Source organism: Xiphophorus couchianus, chromosome 18 (genome assembly GCF_001444195.1).
Source record: "Xiphophorus couchianus chromosome 18, X_couchianus-1.0, whole genome shotgun sequence".
In the NCBI taxonomy this organism is placed as follows: domain Eukaryota; kingdom Metazoa; phylum Chordata; class Actinopteri; order Cyprinodontiformes; family Poeciliidae; genus Xiphophorus; species Xiphophorus couchianus.
In genome coordinates this window covers 20556564-20582737 of record NC_040245.1, presented here as the reverse complement: position 1 = coordinate 20582737, position 26174 = coordinate 20556564, and the positions used below count along the sequence as shown (strand labels likewise).

General features: G+C 37.8%; 1 protein-coding gene across 2 annotated transcripts in view; it reads left to right on the top strand.

The window, feature by feature from the left end:
- Positions 1–2500: 2500 nt before the first annotated feature.
- grik4 (glutamate receptor, ionotropic, kainate 4) overlaps positions 2501–26174 on the top strand; it is a 334582-nt gene continuing 310908 nt past the window's right edge. Inside the window, exons 1-2 of one of the 2 annotated variants that reach the window (XM_027999193.1) lie at positions 2504–3483; positions 22594–22663. The gene's annotated coding sequence lies outside the window, so the exon portion shown is untranslated. Of the gene's footprint in view, positions 3484–22593; positions 22664–26174 lie in introns of both variants that reach the window. The other variant, XM_027999192.1, reaches the window with a different exon arrangement.

Here is a 26174-nt window from a genome sequence, read left to right as displayed (position 1 = left end):
TCTGGTGAGGCACTCCTATGTTTAATTGTATGAGTGCCCCGCATACCTGAGAGCTCAGAGGGACACGGGTTTGTGATTAAGAAGATCACTTTGACATTAGCTGCAGATCCATCATCCCAAACGATGCGGTATGCAATACTTGACAACCACTTTTTTACTTATAATTACTGATAAATGAAAAAACAGTTTACTATTTTGGAGTAATTTGAGATTGCCACTTCGTGAGGCAGCTAGATGAGTAACTTTTTTGTTTTTTTTTATTTTATTTTATTTTTTTTACCCTTTTAGTAAAACGTGAAGATGCATTTCATGGTTGTTTGAAGTTCTACCAAGCAGCGTTTGTTCAAAGAACTTTCAAAAAATAGCTTTGTTGCCTACAGCGATAGGAAAAGAGGCTGGGGTTGAATAGATTTTTCAAATCAGGGATTTTACTGGGAGAAAGGCTACCAGCAGTGTGAATAAAAGTCCTGGAAAATATCACAAGATTGAGTCGGCAGCAGGGCTACAAAAAAAAATAAAAATTGAGTTTAAGCACAAATATTTTCCCTTCTATGTTTGAGTTGTGTACATTTCAGTGTATTATGATAATTTCAACAGTGCTTGTTGGCAGATGACTGAGCATTTGTGGGTTCTATGATTCAGATTAGTGTGAAACAACGTAAATTTAGCAATTTTTTTTCTTCTCTTAGCTGTTATGAGAGTGGTGTGTCATGATTCGTGTCAGTTTTATGGCATGATCAGTGGGCGTACCGAGGGTGGGCTGGTGAGTCGCGGTGACAGATTTTTTTCTGAGCTGTCCACTCTAATGACTTATAACCTTCACCTTTTTAGTATAGTGTTCAGTGTTTAAATTGACATTTACAGTTCATCCACTATGTTTGTGACTCATCTGTGTGTCTGAGTGTGGACATATAGTGCTCAATCCTTGTATTATTATTTTTTTTCTTACTGCAAAAATAACTGGCGGCCACTCTAAGATCTTAAAAAAAGAACCAAACAGCAGAGGTGAGGTACAGCACTTTGCAATAGTAGTCAAACCATTTTAACTTGTCCACTTTTTGTCATGCTATAACCACAAATTTCAATTAAAATGTTGGGGTTTTATGAGACAGACCAGCACAAATAAATCACAAATAAAAGTATGAAATGTGACATGATCTTGTATTAAGCCCCCCTAAATCAACCAGTTGTAAAATTTTCTTTGAATAATAGTTCATAAGTAAGGGAAGTGGGACAGGGGTATAGTGTTCATCCATGTACAGAGTCCTCAGTCCTCGACAGACCTGCCGTGGGTTTGAGTCCCGGCCTGTAGACCTTACACACACCTCTTCCCCCTCTCTCACACCTATGCTCTTGTCTACACTGTCAAATAAAGACTGGAGCTGAAAAAAAGCTCATCGGTCACATTGACTGCGCCACTGAAACACATAAATAATAGGGGCGCACCGATGGCAGTTTTCTGGCCGATCGCCGATTACCGATCTTTTAAAAAACCTAACTTACCGATTCCGAGTTTGGCCGATATCAGTTTTTTGTCTAAAATGTTGCTCAATATATTAAGAAAGTTGCTGAATTGGCAACAATGGGGTGACTATTGTTAACTGTAAATGTACAGACATGATCTGGTCGGCCGGTTTGTCAGTAAAACCTCTCACAGAAGAAAAGAAAAGTACAGTGGTTGATTTTATTTTATTTTATTTTTTTAGACCTTTGCCGAAGTTGATAACCTCGACAAAGGTGGGTTAGCGGTTGTGCTGTACTTCTTACAGAACAACCGCTTATATTTTCAGATGATGACCTGAACAGAACCCTGTGAGAAGTTCAGTGTTTGGGATATATCTCTATAGCCTGACCTGCTTTAAACCGCTCTACAAATTTAGATTGGACCTTTCTACTGTTCTCTTTATGTGGCTCTTTTACTTCTACCAAACCCCTGAGGTTGTCACAGAAGAGCTTTTTTTATACCGAGATTAAAATGGACCCTTTGTACAAATTAGAAGATTTCTGAATACAATCGCTTTTATGGGATTTTATTTTTTGGTACTGGAGTATATAGGGAGGATATACAGAAATGCACAGCACACTTCTTAGATTCTTTATAAAAAGCAAAAAACTTTATTTTTCTTCCTTTCTATTATGCACTACTTTGTGTTAGCTTCTCATTAAATCCCAAAAAGCTAGACTGAAATTTGTGGTCGCTACATGCCAAGAAGTGTATAAGTTAGAGGCCGTTTACTTTTACTGGGCACTGGATGACCCGCTGATTTTTTCTATCAAATAGATGTGAAAACTGAATTTGCTTTCTTTGTAATACTTTAGTGAGATGAAAACCAGTACGAAATTATTGCTTAAGCAACACATTTATTGTGCCTACTCCGCCTTTTCTTTCTCTTTCAGACAAAATAATGGCAGCTGGATAAGTTGGGTGTTAAAATATTCTTTCTACACCAATAAACGACTCATACTGGTCGCAGCAACACGTCACACGGTTAACTTTCTCCCCCGTAAAACCCGTGTTCTTATTCCGTATGCGCACCGCGTCCACCTCCTGTGATGGGTTTATCAATGCAGAGTCCGGAGCGTTTTCCTTTTCACGCCCGGCCAGTCTCTGCGTGAGGAAGGCACCGAGCATCTCCTTTTCTGACGGAGAATTTCTTCGCGCAAGAGAGAGAGAGGGAACGAGAGAGGGGAAGAAGGAGAAAGGACAGACCTCACCCGCACCTTAGTCTGCTCTGAACCTTTCCACCGGACCGCAGTGGATGGATCATCATCGCAAGATGTGAAAAGAAGGAGGCTTCTTCTTTTTTATTTTTGGCAGGCTGCAGAGTGTTTGATCACAGGAGCTCCGCGCAGAGAGGGATCAGCTGCCTCGCTTTTTTCTCTCTGCGCTCTTCCCTCAGCGGGTGAAGTGGGATGCGGGTTACGCAGCATCACCGGTGCCGTCGTTGCAATCAACCTCACAGATACACCTTCCACTTCTTACGGCCTATCAGATTGTGGGCCCGTGGAACAATAAAAACTCTTTAACCGGTGAGGAGAAAGGGGCTCATTTCTACCGGTGATAAAGAGAAGAGGGATATTTTTCAAACTCCTTCGGATGTGATTCCCCCGCCATCCGCTCTTCCTCCCCCCCCCCCCCCCCCCCCTTTAACTCCTCCGCTCTTATTTTCTGCCTCTGTCCCGTGAAAGCGGGAAAAGATCTGATCATCCCCTCACCCCCCTCTCCCAAAAAAAGAGAGATTTCCCCGGACCGCTGTTGATCTTATCGCTATCGCATTTAATCTGTCCATTTCTCTGTCCTGCGAGTGTCGGTGGTGGAGGGAGCTGCGGGAGATCCAGAGACCTGAGGAGGGGAAATTGAGTTACTCTGCAATTACAGGCTTTTCTTGCAATTCAACCTGAGTTCTGCGGACCGAAGCGCACAAACCCCGCGCCAAAGTGAGAGGGAAATTGATTTTCAAGCCAAGCGAAGAGGCAGCAAAGGTGAGTCTTTTTAATTTATTAATGCACGGAGTTTAAAAGAATGTCAGTTGCCTAAGATTGACTCAACACAATTGAAGCATTTTGGTAGACGTCGCTTATTCGTGCAGGATAAGTTGAATAGTTATTTATAATGCAATTACTAATTAATGGATGACTGAAGCTGTTAGTTTCTTGCCAGAGTTGAACTGCTCGGATTGTTTCCTTATATCCGAGCTGCTACAGTTGTCTTGTGTGGACTCTGGCCGTGCGCACATTGTTGCATGTTGGGCAGAATGGAAGCCGTCCTTTGCACGGCAGCAACAGGAGAGCACAAATCATTAGTTGGAAGGAGGCAGAGAGGACGTCTCGGTCGTGACGGATGTTGGGAGGGCGCTGGCAGAAAGTGACACAGATCGGACTGTAAATTCATTTCGTGGGTGATGAACAGCAGATGTGTTGCGCATGTTGATGTGACGCTCAGCGCACAGTTGGGAAAGTGGGCTTTTTTTCTCAAAACACAGATGCACAGGAGGTGTGTGTGTGGGGGGGGTGGGGGGGTGGGGGGGGGATTGACTGGCGATGCTGTCATGAAAAAAGTGGAGGGAGGATATATTTTTGGCACCACCTTGTGGTTTGGTCTGCTCCTTTTTTTTGCTGTGTTGGTGGCATCTACAGGTTACTGGTGTTATTTATAGCATGATGAGCGACAGATCCACATACAGTCATTATGATGTAACGGTATGTTTTTTCATTTTTATCTCCCTAATATTTTTTTTTGACAATTAAATATACATTTTTACATTTTCTAATGTTTTGTGTGGATTCATTTGTTTTGTTTCCACTTTTGATTCCAGCAGTAATTCTATACTAATCCAAATGTCCTTGTTTGAACATTTGTTTTATTTGCTTAATATGTTGCAATGAGGAACATAGCTTTCATCCATTGCTGTCTCCACCTGTTGAGAGCCATTTCAAGGCCTTTTTTAAGTAGAAATATTGCTCATTTTAAAAACACAAACAGCTCAAGCTGTTTTCATGCTGAAAAACACTATTGTAAAAACACATGCCAGAGTCTCAAGATGTAATTTGCTAGTAGATATTCAAGTTAAGCAATTATTACTACTGACCTATTGTTTACTTCATCTGAAAACCTGTGGAATTTGCTAATCATTTTCATACTGTTAACACTAATTCCAAAGTACAATGAGTTGCTGGAAGTATTTGATCATCTGCTTTCAGTCGCAAATGAACTTGAAAGACAACCCATTCATAATGCATGTGGTTTGAAATGTTGTCTGTGCGTCCTTTGGAGCTTCAACAGCTTCAACTCTTGCGGGAAGGTTTTCCACATGGTTTAGGATGTCAGGGATGAGAATGAGAATTATTTACCTTTATTCTAGATGTGTACATGTGGTTTCAGACACTGATGATGGATGAAAAGACCTGGCTCAGGCTGAGGTCAGGAATCTGTGCAAACTGGTCATGTTGTTCCAACCAAGACTTGTCAGTGTCTTTATGGAACTTCCTTTGTCCTAGGTTTGAATCCTGGCCTGGGGTTTGCACGTTCTTCTTGTGAATATGTGCATTCACGCTGGCTTGACAGAAACATGACTGTTAGGTATGCATGGTTGTTTGTCTCTGTGTTGCCTGTGTGATGGACTGGTGAGCTGTCCACTGTGTTACTGTATCTCTCTCTCAATGAAAGCTAGAGAAAGATGCCAGCCCTGCAAGGAGAAGTGGTTTTGGACAATGTAGTCTGGCAACTACCAACCAAAGCCTCAACCCCTGAATTGTGACTGTTGTAGAGTCCAGTGAGGGTGTGCATTACAACTATGCATTGAACCTGACACTTTGCATTGCACCTGGTGATGTAAGGCTTGGATACAGCTGCTTTGCAACAGAAACTCATCTCCCGAAGCGCTCTATGCACTGTTCTGGAGCTAATCTGAAGGCCACTGGAGGCTTGGACGACTGGGGCTATCGACCACTTCTTTATGATGCCACTTACGGTTGACTGTAAAATATTTGGTGCAGAGGAAATTTGACAACTGGATTTATTGCACAGCTGGCATCATGGGCGTAGGTTTGGGTATGGACGGTCGTGACATGTCACGACCAATATTCAAGGGATATAAAATAGTCCCGACCAATTTTGGCCATATTAATAAAAATAATTTTTTTTTTGTTTTTTAACAAAAACAAAATAAATAAACAAAAATCTACATTGATTAGTTTAATATTTCAATATACTACGCAGTGGTAGCATTCATTTTAAAATTTGCTGTTATGAACTATGACGACCCGCTATTGGCTCAAAGAACGTGGATCTACGTTCTTTGATTAGCTGCAACAGGCGGTGGCCAGCTGGCCACACGCGGAACGGAAGCTTGGTCCATGGTGCTGAAAGTGAACGCGTCTCCTTCTGAGTTTGACATTTATTATGAGTCTCCGAGACCATGTCGCCACTAAAAAAGAGGGTTAGGTTGGGGGGTTGGTCAGTAAGTTGTAAGGTCCCACCAAAACTTAGACCAAACCTACGCCCTTGGCTGGTATCATGCCACAGTACCACAATGGAAATCATTGAGCTACTGAAGTTGACCCATTCTTTCACAGATGTTTGTAAAAATAGTCTGCATGCCAAGGTACTGGATTTTATATACCAGTGGCAATATAAGTGACTGGAACACCTGTTTCTGTTATTTGGATGGCCAGCATAGTGTTTTCTATTTTATGCCTTCAAACACAGTGGTAATATGTCCACAATGGTAGAGATTGTATAGCAGTATTTCTGTCACAGGTTTAATGAATGCTACCGAATTTCTGATTGCAACTTTAACTTTTTTTACTTTTTTAGTGGACTGGCTTCATACGTAGCAGTCAGATTTTTCAGTATCCAAGTTGGAAAAATAACAACTCTTTATGAAATTAGGAAGTCAGAGGTTACAGAGCAGCCCCAAGGTTTGTTTGGAGTATACCTTCAAATGTATAGAAAGTCAAAGTTACAAACTATTAATTGGTAATTAATTTTGATATTTTTGTATCTATTTAAATCAAAGGCACACATTTCACTTATGGTAGTTGGCAAAAAACATAATAAATCCTTTCAGTTTTAGCACTGTCACACATGTGCAGCAGTTTGATATGACCACGAGGAAAGTTACCCACATTAGCACTGGTAACTTAGTGCGCATAAGCGCCACATAAAAAAGTATAACTTGTGTAAACTGCATACTGAATAAGTGTCCAATTGCTTTTATATATGTGCAGTCAAGCGGGATCAGCAGGTTAGGCTGTTTGAAAGATTGACGATCGACCAGAAAACTGTGATCAGTGCAACATTTATCCTCTCTTGTTGTATTTGTAACTGGGACCAAAGGTGTATTTCTCTGTTTATTTGATATGTTTTTGAGATTGCCATTTATTTTGAGTGATTGTTTTTCATAATGTTATGCGAAATTCCTTAAGATATAAATTAATAAATTATAGAACAGCCTTAAACAAAAGCACAAGTGCTTCAAAAATGTATTTCTAAGAAGAGCACCTACAGTAAGTGCCCTTATTTAAATGCATTCCCTGCTTAATATTGATAGGTCATTAAGAATCCATATAAAGCCATTGTCCTGCTTCTATTTTTTTCTGTTTTAAACATTTATGCTTTCTAACTTTGCAGCATCTATCTTATGTTAACCTGAATGATTATCAACAAATACTGAGTCTCGTTCCCTCTCCAGCCTTATTTCTCTGAGCACTCTTCTTTCAGAAAAACACAGCTAAATGTTTCCTTTCCGTTTGAATCCTCATGTCGAGCACAAGTGATTCAACAGCCACCAAGATGAAGACAGTTTCTTTTCCCCAAGAATGAATTGTAAGTGATGCAATACATTGATCAAAAAAGTCAGAAGGAAGATGAACTACCTGCTTGTATTCCTCTTTTCTCCTGAGGTGTACTCTTTTTTTTTTTTTTTTTTTCTTAAATCTTGGTGCTAACCTTGTTCACAAGGAGGCGCTCTTACCCTCAAAGATAGTACTAATATTAACAGAAGTCAACAACAATGCATAAAACAACACTAAGGTATTAGCATAATGACTTTGGCTCAAACAGTGTTTGTGATTTGGATGAATTTCAAGAATTTATTTTTGCTCCAAGCACAGTTTTAAGATAATTTTGGCAAATCAGAAGGTATTTTAGGCATAAAAACTTAGTAGGATGATCAAATCTAGAATAAATTAGGGCTATTATTTTTTTGCAGGAACATCTGTTCTGCATGGTCAGATTGTCAAAACAGAAATGTTGTGAGATGACAAGTGAAATCCTAGCTTATTTGGGACTCCTCTCTGGTGATTCCTTCCCTGAGCTGTTTTTGAAAAACCAACCTGATGAAAAACAGTCTCTGGTTGATAAATCGAGTCCATTTCCATGACTAATATAAATAGACCTCAGATGCTCTGTGGGCTGTTTTTCTTCTGTATTAGTTTTTTAACTTAAAAATGCATCTTCAATGCACTTTGAAATCTAGAAATGTTTTTATCTTGCCACTAAAGATAAAAAAAGAGCAATGACTAACGAGTCAATGTTAGCATTCTCTGCATTTTAATGTGCGCACGCTATGAACTGTTAATATTGCAACCTTACTCTTAGAGTGAGTCTGCTGCTAATCAATGGTCATTTTTAGTAATGAAGCTCTATTTAAATTCTTGCAGAGGGTTTTTGACTGGAGCACTTCGGATAATTGTACATTGGTGAAAGATATGCTAGTATTTCAGATGCTTCCTATCAAAATCTACTCTATCAATCGTCCTCACCTACTCAATAACATTAGCCAAGGTAGATTTATTTCAGTCTGATTTCCAGTGCTTGGTCATGGTCATATCAGACAAAAAGGTCTGAATTTTACTTACATTATTTTAAAACAAACATTAATCGAGCAAGCTGAAATCTCCTTCTTTACGCCAAACACTGATTTTAAAAAAAATAAATTATTGAGTTTTCTTGAGAAAATAACTAGGTGGACTGTAAGCAAATTGTTTATGGTACAAGCAAAAGTAAAAAAAAAATGTAAATAATATTTATAATTGCTTTATAAATACACAAATCTTTGTTTTTTACACAATAATGTATTTGTTTGAAACAAGATATTTAAACACCATGCCACTTTAGCAACTTTTCTATCAATATTCATCATTCCCAAACTATGATACAAGTATCACTGGCATCAAGTGGACTATGTCTGGTGGTACTTAGAAGAGGATCAGTGGTTTGCAGGTTAACAAAAATTATTCCCAAGACAATCACAGTAAGTGCACACACTTTACAGACCAAAGCTGCTTTAAGGAAAAGTGCAGGACTGGAGGTTTTAATGACCCCTGTGGAAACTGAAGTGGCTGGAAGTAATACAGTTCAATACAAATGATCCCAACCAAGCTTCATTCCTAGAGAAAACCGGACCAGTTTAGTTTGATTCCATCAAATTTACTTTTAGCTTGTTGTCAGTTTAAGAAAAAAAGTAGAAGAAATTGATAAATCAAGAAAAAATAATATTGAGTTAAAGATCAGGGTGTCACAGTATTCTAGGGAAAACCCCCCAGCAATTCTTAAATCAGCATCTTTTCATGTGTGAGACCCATTCATTTCTAGTTTATGTTGATTTCCAGCATGAACGCATATGATTGTACTAAATAATGTTCAGATTAGTTGGTCATCTGAACTTGACCAACTAGAAGCATTATAGCTGTGAATAAAAATCAAGGTTAATTAAAAAAAATATATTTCTGATATCTTGCATCAGTATAGTGTAAATGATTATTATCTTGTCTTAGTTTAGTTCTGAAAACTTTTTTGTTTTGTTCAATTAACTAGTTTTAATAAATTCTCAGAATATGACAGTATGATGATATTCATTTCACTCAAAACAGATCCCTTGCCTAAAAATATTCAACTCTGAGAAATCTTTTCTGTATTTTCCTATTCTTTTCCACATGGGCACAATGGATGAGATCTGTTTCAAATGTAAGATGCTTCATTTAAATTCCCTACATCACTATTCAATGCATTAGGAAGCGGAAGTCGAAATCAGTCAAACCAATTTCAAACCAGCATCACAACTTTACAACCCTTATCGGCTTAAAGTGGTTAATCTGTCAAAAATACTAGGCAGTGGAGATTTCACTGTAGGATTTATACTCTCATGGCACTGCTGAGGCCTCATGGCTGCTTTTTTTTTTTTGCGATGCCCTTGGTTGTTGTTAAAAACAGTGTTGGATTGTACAGATCTACTAGGTCAAACTCAATTCCTCCGGCAGTTTGAAAATCACATGGCAGCGTATCTTTGTTTCAGTTCTGATCTGGGTGAAGTGTTACCAGACACTTGACCCATTGGCAGCCGTTTGCTTGCATCTGTGCTTCAGTTTACCCGGCGTCTGGTTTGCTGAGGTTTGCAAAGCGAGCTGTGCAACTTTAATCGAGCACAATGGTGCAAGTCAGAGTGACGATGTCAATTAATTTAAACTAAATGCCAGATTTTCCAGCAATTTGTGTTCCTTATGGGTCTTACTGTCGAAGCATTTTGTGTTTGGGTGTTAGATTTATTTGTTATTAATTTAGAGTTGGATAAAAGACGTGTTTTATTAATGTTTTTTAAACATATTAATAAAAAAATATTGAGAGATACAACATACTTCAGGTCTTTTACAGATTTGCAGAGTGAAAAAAAAAAGCAGACATGTTTCTTGGCCTCATTTCTGGAAAATCCTGATGCATCACCATTCAGTCTTTATAAGGATGAATATGTATGATTATGATAATTCAAACAGTTTCATTTCAAAGAGTTTGAATTATCATAATTTGTAAAAGGTTACATGATTGTTGAAGAACAAGTAATTGCAATTAATGCAATAGCAGTTTTAAAGGACGACAAAAACCTCTTTTGCTGAAAGAGTAACTTGTTTACTAAGCAGCATATAGGAACATATGAATCACACCTCTGGTTAGAGTTACCATTGCTGTCTGAAGTGTTAGATCTTTTAAAAGCTTTCTAATTTCCCACTGTACAGTTTAATTAAAGACTTCCCCTTGTACGTTATCTGCTGAAGTTAATACAACATTTGAAACCATTGATTGAATGATGTTCAGGTATCTTTTTGAAGATGCCAGGAACGAGGAACAAGGCACTGAAAACAGTCCTATGTGTCGCGTTGGGATAGGATTACTGCTGAAAAAGAGCACTGTGCTGCACGCTGCAAGTACAGTTTAAACCTGCAAGATGACTTGACAAAGATGAGCATGAAAGAGCAGGAGACTCTAACAGGGAGGAGCAGAAAGCTCAGCCAAAGGTTGGCATCAACCAACATTTAGATGAAGATTTTGGCAAACATAGTATTAACCATCGGTGTTTTGTAATATTTTTGAGTCTCATTGACTTTTTTTGAGAGACTGACATAGTTTTAATGATGGATGCATATAGACTCAAATTATTGTATATTTTATATATATTAAATCAGTGGGTATGACAAGCCCTCTGATGCAATCCTAAAATGGCATATTTTCTCAAAAATGTTAAGTCTAACTCATGTTTCAAACAAGCAAAATGCTCACAAACAAGCATGTGAATCTATCCGGTGGAAAAAATTGGTGTAAGAATGGAACTAAAAGAAAATATGAAAAACTACTTAGTTATAAGTTCAAAATATGTTTCTTTTTTGTAAAATCTCGATTAAGTGACAGTGGCAGGGTGAGCAAATATAATATTACAGCAGAGGCCGTGTGCACTGTGTGCTGACAAGAAAAACGAAGTAAGATTCATGGTCTCATTGCGTTCTTGATCAATTGATGGATTGGACATGGGAGCTCAACTCCCCAAAGTTGTGAATGTTAACTAGCTGCCGTGTGTCTATCCTTCAGCCTTTGAAGCATACGCACCCAGCATGGTTCACACACGGCAAAAGCAAGCCATTTAGTCAGTTATATTTCTGGGGTGTATCTGTACAACTTGACTGATTTATAGTACTCTGAGGGTAAAGTCCTTTTCTGTGCGATGTTTGGGTTTAGTACACAGGCGGAAAATGGGAGAAAATCGTTGTACAAAATCTGATTCTGGGTGTTAAGAGTTAAACAGGTTCCGGGAGTCATATTTTAGCAGAACGCATCGGCTTTTTGTGTCACTTTACCTTTCTATGGCCCAGGTGTGAGGACAATGCATAGTAATGCCAGGTCGTGGCCTTTAGCATACCTGTTTGTGCCTCCTCATGGCTTTATCTCTTTGTACATTTTCCTTGCAACAGCATAGCCGTCTGTGTGCTCGGTGCCCCTTTGGTGAGCGGTTTATTTGTCTGTCAAAGATGATCCATATCCACTGCACAACCTGTCAAACGTTTAGACAGTGATAAATGAGAAGGAGAATAAGTGCAAAGCAAGCTGGCATAGATAAAGTACTTGAAGGGATTCAAGTGGTGGTCAAGGGAAAACAGAGAACCCAGATGGACACGGTGTACATGTAGCACGCATTGTGACTCCCTTTTCTACTTGAGCTAGCGCATGTTCTCGCTCTCTGGCGGTGCATTGTTAGTTAGAAACGCTAAAGAGGAAGCTGCTTTGAAACAGAACATTGAAGTCAAACGTCCGTCTTAACATCAGCATTTTTAAAAAGCCAGAGCCAGTATTTTAAAGCTGGAGCTTTCATGTCTTGGGTTAAATGGCGTGAAAGAATTAATAGCCTACTGCTAATATCATAAGATGTGACAGCTGTCGGCACCAAATTCACTCAGTCGCAGCCATTTAATAAATGTTAAGTCTATATGAGTGCTTCGCAGCACAGAGTGAATATATTAGCTGCCGGGTTAATATGAACTCTGTAAGCATCAGCCCCAGTTATTCCCAGCTACTGATTGTTATGATAAGAGACAACAGTCACAGTTACTTAACTAGACAGATCTCCTCATCAACCATTTATACGATTATGTTGCATTTTTGCAGATTGGTTGCTGCCTCCTAAATCATGCACAAGTACATTTTGTGATAGTTTTAACATCTTATCTAGATTAACTCATGTAATGTAGTCAGAGGATGATTTACTATATACTAAATTATTTCACACAAAATCTACTTTAAGATGAAAGAAACCTGAAGACAACTTACCAGAATATATTTATTAAAGACCAAATAGGCAATTAATCTTATCAAGTCAAATTAAGCCTGATTAGATGCCATTTATGTAAAGATCCTTTAAATTATTCAAACACATGACTGATCTTATGACTCTGGTGAAATTTACACGCATGTTAAAAAATAACGCAAACCCTCTAAACTTTTACTGCCTTTTACACGTCGTTTTTATGCATCTACAATTAGAAAGGTGCTTTTAACAAAGCTTTTCATTTTACGACTTTATTTTTGTCTAACTCCTGATTAGCCATCTCACTGGCACAAATTGGATTTGGCATATGTTTTTTGGTTTTACCTTCTTAAATGTTTTTGCACTGCCTAAACCACATAAAATATTGAGAAACTGCCAGGTACTAAAATCAACAGCTACATTAGAAAAAGAAGAACCTCAGCATGTCTGCAGAGATTCAGTTATGCTAACAGAACAATGCACAAAGCATAACTATTGTAACAAATAAAGTACTAAATATAGTTCAATACACAGACAGCGTAGAAGTGCTAATTTTGAGTGATTATTTTGTCCTGTCCGCATCTTCTGTGATTCCTCTGGGTGCTGATGTTGGCAGCATTTTATGTCCTCACTGCTACAATCAGTCTATCTTCTCTGGCTACATTGTCAGGAATATCTGCAGAATTTTTGTTGGGATGTAAAAAGTGGTCTTGGACCTTTGGAACTAATGCAACCATCATGTCACTGGTTAATTGGTTCAAAGTAAAACTGACCTGAGTCAGTTCAAATTATTTGCTTGCTTACTCCTCTCACCCTTGCTGAATATAGGCCAGTTACTAGTGAACTCTCTTAAAGTCAGTATGTATGTCCAATCCAGGATTTATTTATATAAAGTTTTTTATATTAAACTGCTTTTATTAGACTCCATTTGTTAAATTATCTCATTTTCTGCTACCCATTAAGCAACGGTAGAATATTTAACCAATAGGCAGTTTTGAAATTCACATTTGTTCTCCAAGTTGGTTTTGCAAAACCCCTGACACATAAACTGCTAAGATATCTGGATAATTTGACACCCAATAAAGCAGAGAAATACTTGGAGGAAACTTTAACAACAGTTTCCTCCAAGTATTTCTCTGCTTTAAACATCTAATGATGTAAACATTATACAAGGAGTGTCATTAATTACAACAAAAATAGCATCTTTATCACCATCCTCTATTAAAAGGTGGGATAGATGTTTACTACACAGAAATAGTAGTTTGTTTTTTGTGGGGTTTTTGTTGCACACTTTTAAATTATTTTTTATTTTTGTTAAGTAGTGCTTTAAAGCTTATTCTTTATTGAGCTATCTCTTCTTTTATAACTGTCCAGCTGTTGAAAAAAGATCTCATGTTGCCAATTTACTTTAAGTGTCCCAACAGGCTTTCTGCCATTGTCAAAGACTGTAGACCCAACCCTGGCATCCTTACAGAATACATTATGCTGAATCTCATGTTTGACTTACTCCCAGCTATACCGTATGTGTCTGCTCAATTTCAGCCATCCCCATCAGTCTTTTTGCAACAACGCATTAAGGATCAATCAGTTGAAACCAGGTGGGTTGTAACTTTATAGAACACCTATTCTTGCTTGTGTTTAATTTTTTCCATTACATACTCGCTCAAAAAAAGGTTCTGACTCCCCAATGTCACAACTGACTACAATTGAGAATTTTTTCTACATTAGTTTACTTTAGATTTGCTGCCTTTCAACCATGAGTTGAAATCTAATCTTCTATTTCTGCTAAAATACACTCAATTAGTACTTAAATGAACTTGGTTGATTACCATTAGTCTCCATGATCCACGTGCCTGTAACTGTGTGATGACAGAAGAGTCTTTAATTTACAAGCAGTATGTGTGATGCAGCACATACCCATTTTTAGATCTCTTGCATTGCAACACACAATGACAGAAATGCCCTTATCAATTTCTCTTCTTTTATCATGTGACTGTGTGTTTCACAAACTGTTCTTACAGCGGATCACAACTGGTAATCCATCTAGTGTGCACATGGGCTACACAGTCTTCAACTTTATGAATGTCAAATGTTTTACAAAGCAATAAGCGGTCCCAAGGTGACCTTTGTAATGCTTAAGTAGCATTGTGTCAGATACTTAATGCAGGGTGTCTGTAGAGTGGAAACCTTCCTTTAGTTGCACTAAAGTTGGCTTTTGATTTGCACATCTCTCCCTAAAAGAAAAGGACAAAGTGTTCCTTTATTTGTGCAAATCAAAAGGCAACTCCAGAACTGTGCTTCAGCAGATTGTTAACCCTGGGTTAGCCAAATGAACTCAGAAGTGTTTGAAGTTCAGATGTTGAATCGATTTGGTAGTGTAACATAAAGTTATTTCACTACTGCCTTGCAAAATACTCAAATTTGATGCATTAAAAGCAAGATTGTTTCTTTGCTCCTCTTTAAAGTGTTCTAAACACTTGCAGGTTGCTGTGTTATGGTGCAGCTGCAGAAGACAGAATAGATTGGGAGATCAAATGTACTTGGAGCTTGATGATGATCTTACAAAAGTACCTTTGCAAGGACTTCCGTCACATACTTCAGTTATAAATAGCAGACTCGAGTAATGATGCAAAACCATAACCATTCAGTTAGAAAGATATTTTATATGCTGGCTTACCTGCCTGACTTTTTCTTAAGCATTTACTTAGTGAGCTGCCTGTGCCATCTCTTTAAAACATCTGAGATAAATGTTGCAAACATTTGCATTCTCATATGCAACACGTTCAGGAGATGTCTGTTAAATTTAGGGACACAAAGCATGTGTGAAAATATATTTTGTAAAGTCACAGATGTTGTGTGAGCATGCCATCATTAAGAGAAAAAAATGCCTTGATTAATGACTGTAGTGAGGGAGAAATACTTACTGGTGTAGTATTGATAGAATGTCAAAATGTAAAATACGCTTGTGTTTTTATAGAGAATGAAAGCAGCTCAAACTTAATAAGTCAGTTCCACTTAATCTTGTTCATAAATCAATACAAATATTTTAGTAAATCAGACATTGTGGGTGCCTGACTTTGATCAGGCTTGCTTCTGCTCTTTTAGTTTTTTCTTTGTTTTAATTTTAGTTCTCAAGCGAAAACTTGTCAATCATTGCACTTTTCAATTTACACAATTTTCTAAATTGCATAATAAAAATTTGAGTTTGAAAACAATGATTCACAACGACAATGCTAAACCCCTCAGTAACCTTTACATCTGTATTGAATGCAAAACAATTATTTAGAAGTTATATGTGCAGCGTATTTCTGCTTGGTTTAAAAAACTACCTCAAATAAAGCTAAATTCACAATAGCTGAGATACTGCTAATCACTCAACAGCTCACTTACCCTAATTTTTATTTATTTATTGGTATAATAGTGTTAGAAGGTGCTGCAGATCAATCGGCTGCACATCCATGGTGTGAATCTCCTGTTTTATCACATGCCTAAGGCACTCTGCTGGATTTAAAGCTGGTTACTGTGGAGACACTGAAGTTCAAGGATCTTATGTTCAAGAACCTATTTTCGAGATTATTTGAGTATGGTGACATGGTGCATCATCTTAAAGGCAGTAGCCGTCAGAAGATGGGAACACTGTGGTCATGAAGTGAAGGAAACAGGCAGCAGCATTACTAAGATAAGTTATGGTGTTTAAATTAAGTTTTATGGGTACACAAGAACCGAAAGTATGCCAAAAACGTATCCGACATCACAACATGCCTTGCATCACCAGAACCAGTGATGCAAGGCAGGTGGATCCAATATTCTGGGTTGTTTCTGAATGTACCCTCTGAATATCACAGCTGAAACTGGAACTCATTGGAAAAGGTGTGATTTTTGCAAGAATGTTGTCCAGTTTTGGTTTTGGTAAGCTTGTGTGAATTGTAGCCTCTGTTTCCTGTTTAGGAGATGGTATTTCTGATACCTTAGTTGAAACAAGTGATTGATTGAGCTACTGTTGTCTTGCAATCTTCTTGAACTACTCTGCCCATTCTCCAGTGACCTCTGACATTTTTTTCCCCACACAACCGGCGTTCACTGGATATTTTGTCAGATTTGAACCATTTGGTGCAAGATCTCCATAAACCAGACAGTCTCACAAACTGTCTGATTTATGGAGATCTTGTACCAACACATACTGTATGCGCTATATCATATTTTCTTCTCATTGTGGTGTTTGTATTCAATTTCAACAAGTCATCCTCATAACATTTTGATGTCTGAATGCATTGAGTTACTACCATGCTATTGGTGATTTGCATCAACAAGCACTTTTGATAGGTGTACACAATAAGGTGGCTGGTAAGTACACATCCAATGTCTGGACTTCTGTACATCCAGCCTCTAAAGAGAAAGTTATTGAAAAGTTTTTCTTTGTGTCCTTATATCCAGTAATACACAACAGCATGCACAAATTATATAGCATACTGGTTGTTTTCTCCAAAAACAAAAAAAAAAGTGTAGTGAAGTTACTGCATTGATCCGAACAACTGGCAGCTATTCATTCACATAGTGTCAGGAAACCCTCTAGGCCGCCTTACATCTCTGTGGATTTCAAAGACGACTCCTATAATGGGCCCTGAAATGGCCTCAGTCCCTCACTGAAGTACAGAGAATACTGAAATGTGCATTTTCTCATTGTGTTATTTTCATGCTGATAAATGGCATGCTTGCTGTAGATTCATTCTAATTATTATGCTACAAACGCTAAGTTCACAACGCTACAAATCAATTGCACATTGGGTTGCAAACCGATAAAGGATATACCAATAGACTGAACTGATGTTGCATGTTTTGTCTTTTTTAAGCTAATCACCCATGATTAACTTTTAATTTCACAGATGGCTTAAACTGCCAGGGATTAGTCTTTCAAGATGATTACTTCGTAGTATCATTTACTCAGTTTAGAGCTGCTTTTTGATGTCTCCAACTTCCCCAATAAGCCATTTTGACCAGAGTATAATTCTCATCTCTATGATATTTTTCAGGCTCACAAGTAAATTAGACAGCAGAGTGCAGTGTGCATACTAAGGAGCTTTCCTAAGTGTTTGACTTATACTTTTGTGGGTGTGAAGTGCTTGATAGAAAATGGTAGTTCTGTTTAGTTGGCCTGCTGGACGAACGCAAAAGGAGAACCTGTTGGACTGAAATGTAATTTCAAGAACCTGTTTTGTTATTGTAAAAATCTCTGAGCTACATTCATCTAACAGAAAACCTCTGTAGAAACATTACAATTATAATACAACTTGGCAATTACAGTAAGCAATTTGACTTTCCCTTATAAGGATCTGTTTCCACAGCAGCTCATCCCTGCTTGCCTATTTCTGGCTTGGCAGAAGTTGGCCATAAAATGTTAATGTACTTTTGTGAATGCTTGTGTGTCCGAAATGGGAAGAGATAATTTAATTATTGTTTCATTACACTACAATAAGATCTTGCAGTGTAATTTTTCAAAATGTAGACCTAAAAATCTTCTACAGTGTATTTTTTCTATTTTATGTGATAAACACACTTGGTAGCTCGTGACTGTGAAGAAAAAGACGCATGGTTTTAAAAAAAGTGGTACAAATACAAATCTGAAAAGTTTCCATTTATTTGTATCTTTGATTCCCCTAAATAAAATCCAATGTGACTGATGTGATTACTAACTGGGGTCTTAAAATTAAGGCAGAGAGGTACATTTGGAACAAAAACCCTCATCATACAGCCAGCGCTGTGATGGAAAGGCTGACATCAAAGCATAGTTAGTTGCTTTGTATGCCACACACATTTTGAAATTAATTTATGGTTCTTCTTTCACTGCACAATCATACTTTGCGTTGATCTCCACAACTCCTGTTGCTTGAATGTCTCAGCTACTGAAAATATACATCATTTGTGGCAACTAAGCCCAATTAAGCTCAATTCAACTCAATACAGATAATATCATTATTCAGAGTGTAAATGTATGACACCTGGAATATAGTATGTTACCAGATATTACTCCTGAGTAGTCCTTTATATGCAAGGAAAGGCAATGCACTGATATCTGCATTCTTAGTTTACCAGCTGCAGTACTCTTAGTGCTCAGTTCAATCAAGTTTATTTGCATAGAACATTTTAGTAACAAGGCACTTCCAAGTGCTTTAAGTCATAAAATGCAACAATACAAAGTCATTGAACACACAGTCAATAATTGAAGCATTACATTTTGTCAGATGGCAGATCGTCACACGTCAGATTGTTGATTAATGTTTCATTTATAATGTTTCAAAAAGCAACTCTAAACAGGTGGGTTTTTAGTCCGGATTTTAAAGAACTCAGTGTTTCGGCTGTTTTGCAGTTTTTTGTAAGATTGTTTCAGATTTGTGGTGCAAGGAAGTTGAATGCTGCTTCTCCGTGTTTGGTTCTGGTTCTGGGGTTGCAAAGCAGACCAAAACCAGAAGACAGTTATCCATCTTGGAAAACTATTCCAAGATTTTATGACTCGTTTTGGGCCTGGTTGAACATTAGTAAGCTTGTAGAGCACTATTTAAGCATTTAAAACCTAATCTTACAGAACAAATCTTATTTAGATGTATATTGTTTTTAAACGGTGAAAGATTATAATTGCATCAGTATTCATTCAGCTGAAGCTTTTGCATCCCTCCTTAGGTCTAAGCCCCCAGAGACAATCATATTAATCTGTCTCTATTTCACTACCTCTCCCAATGGTGCGTGCAGAAAATGAACATTGTTAGAATTGATCCGGGTACATCGCTCCATAAGCTCCCCATCTTGTGAAGCAGCCCTCCGTGCCTTCCCAATCCCCTTTTGCCGATTATATGCCAGTCAGCTCTGCCAGCAGTCTTGCACTTCTTTCATTTGTGATTGTGAATTTCATCAAACATCAATAGTCCTTTGAATCATATCCAAATGGATATTTTATTGTTCTGCATTCAAGAAACAAGCCGTGTGCTCAATATGCTGGCTTTCTTAGTCTTACCTGACCAACCTCTTATTACCACTCAGTGGATTAATATGGAAACTGGAACTCTATTCACTTCCAGTTGGCAAGGACAGAACTGACAGTGAATTAACTGCGTGTGTCAAAGTTACCTGGTTCTTAAAAACTTACCAAAGACTCATACCTACAGTGCTGTGAAAGTGTCGGTCCCTTACAGATTTATTTTGTTTTTGTGTCACACTTATACAGCTACTGTATTTACTCGGGTTAACTGTATATGATGTTAAAATTTGTTGAGTGATATGAAACATTGAAGTGTGACAAAAGAGCAAAAACAGGAGAAATCTATGAGGACAAACACTCTACTGTCTTAGTCACTGAGTAGTGTAGGCTGTTTGAAGTGGACTGGGTTGAACTTCAATTGCATAAGTTAAATATTCTTTCTTTAATTCACGACTAAAGAAAAGACTAAATTTTCTTGTATAGGTTTTAGCAACTGCTGCTTTTTGTTTCAGTTTGGGAAGAGACAACCCTTGTGTTTGATATGTTTAATATAAATAAACATTAATTTTAGTCTCTAATGCAAAATTTCTCCCTTCTCACAGAAAGAAATGTCCTGTAGGAACAGCTTCTGTCAGGTTCAGTATCAGTTTTAACTGAGTGGGAGAGAAGAGAACAGGACAACCACTAAAACAGAAGCACTGGACAGAGAGAAACAAAGAGTTTGACTATAAAGGATCATTCACTAAATAAAGGAAAATCCACCAAGCAGATGATTTGGATGAATGTAAAACATCACTATCTTCTGGCTTTCTTTTTTTATCTTCCTCTTTTTAATCTGCTTCTTCAGTCGTATTTAATAAGTATCTCTCAAACAGCTGCAGTCACTTCCCACAGACTCCTTCTTTCCTCTAAAGTCACAGAGCTGCCACGATCCCCATTGTACTCTCCATAGTTTTACAGGACCTTGCTATTTGCATTTTATACTTCTAAATGTACAGCATATGCTGTATGACTTTCCTGTCATTCTAATTGGCTAGTGGAGGCCATGAGTCATTTCACATGTGCTCCCCTCAGCTTGATTGACATGCAGCTGCAGGGACTCATCATATCCCAGGTGAAGAGGCTGTATGTCCTGGCTACTTTTTAATCATGTACTCCAGGCTGGGGCTGATAAGAGATGTAAGGGTGATTATGGTTCAAGGAGGACGTCCTTGCGCTGGGGCCTTGGGATTATGGCTCTTCACCATGCTCTGACTGGGGGAATAAATACATCAGTATTCAGATAGCTGCCTCTGCAGGGGTTACAGAGTTGCTGGAGAGATTTGAAACAGAGAGTGGCAACTTGCTCCTTCAGGGAACTCGGATCCGGTGCCTAAAGCGTCCACATAATCTGTGAATTTATTGCATTTTGACGAGTGCAGTAGATGGGAGAGAAGATGAAGAAAACATTACAGATATATTGAGCCTACCTAACCTTTGAACCCAGTTTCCACTTCATTTCTAATACATGAACAGTGTGTGTGTGTATGTATATATGTTTATGTAAGTGTATGTATATATTTATGTGTGTGTGTATGTCTGTCTGTGTGATCAAATTCATGCAGAAAGCATGAATGAAAAGTGAAATATGCCCATCTCTCATCCAGAAAAAAAAGTGCACTAAATAGAGGAAGATCTAAGCGAGCTAAATATAGCCCAGCCATTTTTGCATGTCATGTCATGCACAAACTTATTCTCTGTAAAAGGCAGAATCAAGGGCTGGGTAACTTAATGTGCAATGAAAGCTAAATCAAAGGAGGCCTCGCTCAAGGATTTCACCAACTATTTAAAAAAAACAAAACTTAAATTTAGCATCTATTTGCATAAAATTACAGTTTGGAAACACCTCACAGAAGCAGATAGTTTCACTGGCTATAGGTAGAAATGATATGGAAATAGAATATGGATTCCTCAAACTCACCAACACTTCAGCTGAGGTCACATTAAATCTACCTGTTGGACATACCGCACCTCACAGTCTCGTTTCATTTCCTTTTTTTCTATGACTTTTACCTTCCTATGAATCTGCATGCTTCAGCTTGCCTGTTATTTTACTACTGGTACACTTGAATATTCCCACTGAGCGATAATTCTAATATATTCTATTCACAGCTGATAACAACCATTTAACTTGTCCATTAATTTAGCTATTCGCACCCCTTGAAGTTTGGAAGGAAAACCCGAGTTGTGTTTTTTATTCTACGTTCTTTTTTTTTTGTGATATAGATAAACCAGTTAGGATATGTCTATGAGCTATATAATACATGCTCATCATATTTTCTGCACAAAATCCTTCTCAGACAACGAGATTTCACTTTACTCAGTTCTGCCTATTTAAGGAAGAGAATGGACTGGTTTAAAGTCTCGTGTCACTTTAAGTCCAAATAAACTGCTGCGACAAAAAAAATAAAATTATTGAACAGCGATGGAGGTGTACTGTTGTAAAACTAAGATCCAATAATAAAGGCAAGACAAAGTCTAGAGTAACAAATGAATGCACAGGACCTTACATGAAGGCCATCTTAAAAAGATGCATTTTGAGCTGTTTAAACAGAGAGTTCGAGAGTTCTTGCATGGAAAATGCTCCAGAGTTTCAAGGCCACTGCAGCAAATTCCTCTTTCTCCTTTTGTCTTTAGCCTGGTACATGGCCAGGCCTACAGAAGCTGGTTAGACATGAGAGGAAGATGAAGTGAGCTGAAGACATGGAAATCCTGGGAACAAAACCTGGTTCAGGCTGCAAAAAACAAAGACAAACTATGCATTCCTTTCTTTACATTTTATGACTGCACATTGTCGTGTGTTGGTTTATCGCATAAACTCTGAGTAAAACTGATGCTTGTTTAATGTGGCAAAATATGCAAAAATGTATAAGGACTAAGTGCTTTTGCAGTGGCCTATAAATAGCTCACCATCTATCCAGCTGCCTTAATTTTAATGATGGAAGTTGCCATTAAGAATGCAAATATTCATTATCTATCAATCCATCCATTGTCTCTACCTACTTGTCCTTGCAGGGTCCCGGGGCGGGGGGCTGTTGTCTATCTCCAGCGGTCACTGGGCGGGAGGCGGGAACACCCTGTAGCGGTAAGTGACATTAAATCAAAGAATAAATATGTCTACTATAAAAGATCTATGTGCCAGGTTTTAAATAAGGATGTCTTATTAGATTAGAAGTAAATAATTTTAAAACTAAAGTCCCCAGAGGTTCAGTTTCCTCCTGGAAGCCTGTTGTTACAGGTGACTGAGCTGCAGGAGAGTCTGCCATTGTGTCTCTGACTAGTATTTACTTCAGAATTGAATTTTGTATTCTAATAAAATCGTTTGATTTATAAGGACAGTGAGTGGAAAAAGCATGCTCCTAAAAAGGCTGGTTTTATAAGCCTTGTAGCAGAAAGATATTGTAACTCTGTAGCTGCGCTGTGATTGGTCAGTTCACAGTAAAAGAAAAAAACAAAAACAAATGGAACTGCAGGGATGATTCATTATAGGCTTTAAATCTCAACTTTCTGTTGGAAGTTGCTTGTTACTTTATAAGTACTTTATAAATATGAAAGACACACGTGTCTGTCTTCATTTAGTCAATTATGTATTCTTAGGTAACTTGGCAACTTTGCCATCGCCATGTCCCTGAATTAACTCACACCTACGCATATCCAGCAGTCATTGTCTCTTCAGAAGTGCTCTTTACTCTGTCCTTGCTCTCATATCGGTCTGATATCACAAAGCTCTTAATTCGATGAATGTCTTTCGTCAGCAGAGATGCAGGGAAAGATAAAGCGGATGCTTGTAATTACTTGTACATGTTAGCTCATCAGAGAGATTTATTACTTGAAGCTTCTCATTTAGTTCAGACTGCCTGTTGAAGTCCCTTTGTTCTGAGTGTCCTTTTCCCAAATATGGTTGAAATCATAGCTGTTAAATGTCTGAAATATGTACTATTGAGCTCACAGGAAGAATACTACTTTTACTGAGATGTACCTGAAATGAGTTGACACTAGTTGCTTGCAAAATACCATGATCCTTTGTACCAGGAGTCGACTGGTCATCTGGCATATGGCTCGTGGGCCAATGCTGCCAGAAGAGCAAAGGTATGATGTGATGATGGGCCGTACAATAAAAATGTTTTGGGATGTGTGTAAAAAATTTAAATAAATAAATACAATTATTAAAAATATTATGAGAAAAACATCTTCACTACATCTAGGGAAATTGTAACCAAAAGTGTGATCATGCTCAGCATAGGAAATGACTACAAGACTTGCATTATTCAGACTTAAAGTCCACATAATAAAAGCCTTTAGTGTAGGTGTGGTTTATGTACAGAACTACAATTTTGTGCAGAAACTGTGTCTGAGAATTGCATTTATATCCTTTGTTTTCCATTAACGCTTTCAGTTGATCTGGTGTGTTGTGTACCTTTGCATATTCTACAGATAATCATGCTTAGCTGCAATGTTCAAAAAATGCCATTTGTAGTTTCAGTCCAGCCCTGTTTTGTACCATGACATTTGAGTCTAGGTGCTTTTGGACAATGGAAAATAGAATACCCCACCCATCTCGGTTGACACACACTAATAAAAACTTCTCTAAAATAAATAAACTAGTCATAGAAACACTTACAGGTTTAGCATCCAGTCATAGTAGACTTAGGACTGACATTCCTAAATCGACGACAGAAAGAGCTTAGTTTGATTCATTTGGAAATTTATTCGAACATAAGATTATTGCACTTTATCAGTTTTAGAAACATTTTTTAAAGATGCTAATGACATTGCTTTTGGATGCTAAAATAATTCTTGAGTGTAAGATTATTACTGATGAAAGCTGAATGATGACAGTAGTTTGTTCTGAATTGATAATAAATATTTTAATATCCTGTATAAGAGTCACAAAGAAATGAAGAAACCACTAATTGATTCTTATCAACATCATATCTGTTGTTTTTTTTAAACTTAAATCACTGATATTTATCTAAGTAATAAGGATTACTTCTACATGTTATTTTAGTTAAAAGGTTTTTAGTGTGTGTCCATGTCTGCCGTTCTCCTCATTCTCCATTTTCTGTTACCAAAATATACCAAATATATTAACTGTCTAAGAAGTCAGCTTTTTATAAAACTTCAGGTTTTTAAGTGAGAAATGTTTCTCCTTTTACATTTTAGAACCTTTAGTTTTGCTGTCTTGTTGCAGAAGTATTTATCTCAGCTTGTGCCTGTTCACATCTGTTCTGAGAAATATTTCACCTCATGCACATCTCATAAAGCTACATGTGCCACAGTGCTAACTTTGCCCCACACAGCTGCTTCTTCGCCTCCAGAAAATGCTGAAATTGCTTGCATTTTGTACCCTGTTGCTCTGCTAAACATCTGCATCCCCTTGTTATCTGAAACACCTGTGATGATTAACCATGTGCCTGAAAGGGGACCCGGTTAAAATACCAGGCAGAAAACAAAGATTACTGAGAGGAAGGAAGGCCTAGTTGGCAGAGAGTCAGATTGGAAGGCTTAGAAACATCTATGTTGGACTAAATGTTGAGTGTAGTCTCACTGCAATGATCAGATTGCCTCAGATCTCCTCTAATTGAATCTACTCTAACAAGCTAATGTTGATAGAAGACAAAGGTGTCTGATGCGGACATTTTGTTGCAGGCAATTATTTTCCTATCCTTCCTGTACTGGCCGAATCTGCTGAGGGGATAGATTTTGATCTGTTGACTTGCAGCCTCTTCAGATGTGGTGTTTGTTGTGGAGTCTGGTATTGATTAGAAGAGCAGTGAAGGAAGTGGAGGAGGAGAAGGGTGGTTCTCATATAAATTAGTCAGCCGCGATGGTTTGAATTTGTGATGTGTCACCAGCCATTGGTTTCGTGCTTTGCGACACAGATGATCCTTCAATACAAGCCCTGAAATTGATATATTAAAGGTCACATTGCTGTTGGCTCATCCGATTGTGCAACATTTGAGCTTTCTAACAACTGACTTGATTGAATGTCAGTTGTGTGTTTGTGTGTGTGCGTGTTATATTTTATATATATACATATACAGTATATAGTATATGATTGTCACTTATAGCATAAGGTGTGCTTTTATGTCAGCAATAGGAAATCCCTGATGTTTATCTACTATCTAGTTTAAACAGTTCCGATGTCTCCATTATGCTTTGTCATGCAAAAAGTAGCTGTAAGCTACCTAAATGTTAATATGACTAAACATTTAGGATAGATGTCTAACTAATGTGAACTCATACGCACACACAACTGTAATGCAGTTTGTTATCCTTGCTAGAGCCATGATCCTTCGGACTTTGAATTTAGTTTAGCCTGAGTTCTGTTTCTTGTGCTCACCTGTATTTTGATTGATCCGTGGTTCTCCAGAGTCACTTCCTCCTGTGTTCTCTTTGTGTTGTCACTGTCTCAGTTTATACCCCCCGCACAGATGTTTGATATTCAGCTAATTACTCTCCTTTTTCTCCTGACAAGTTTTTTTTTTTTCAATCATTGTGAAATCCCCCTGTTGGGATTTTCTCATGTCTTACTGGTTCTTTCCTTGTTGTGTCATAGCAATATATTTGAAGTTTCACCCCTGCTATTGGGTCCT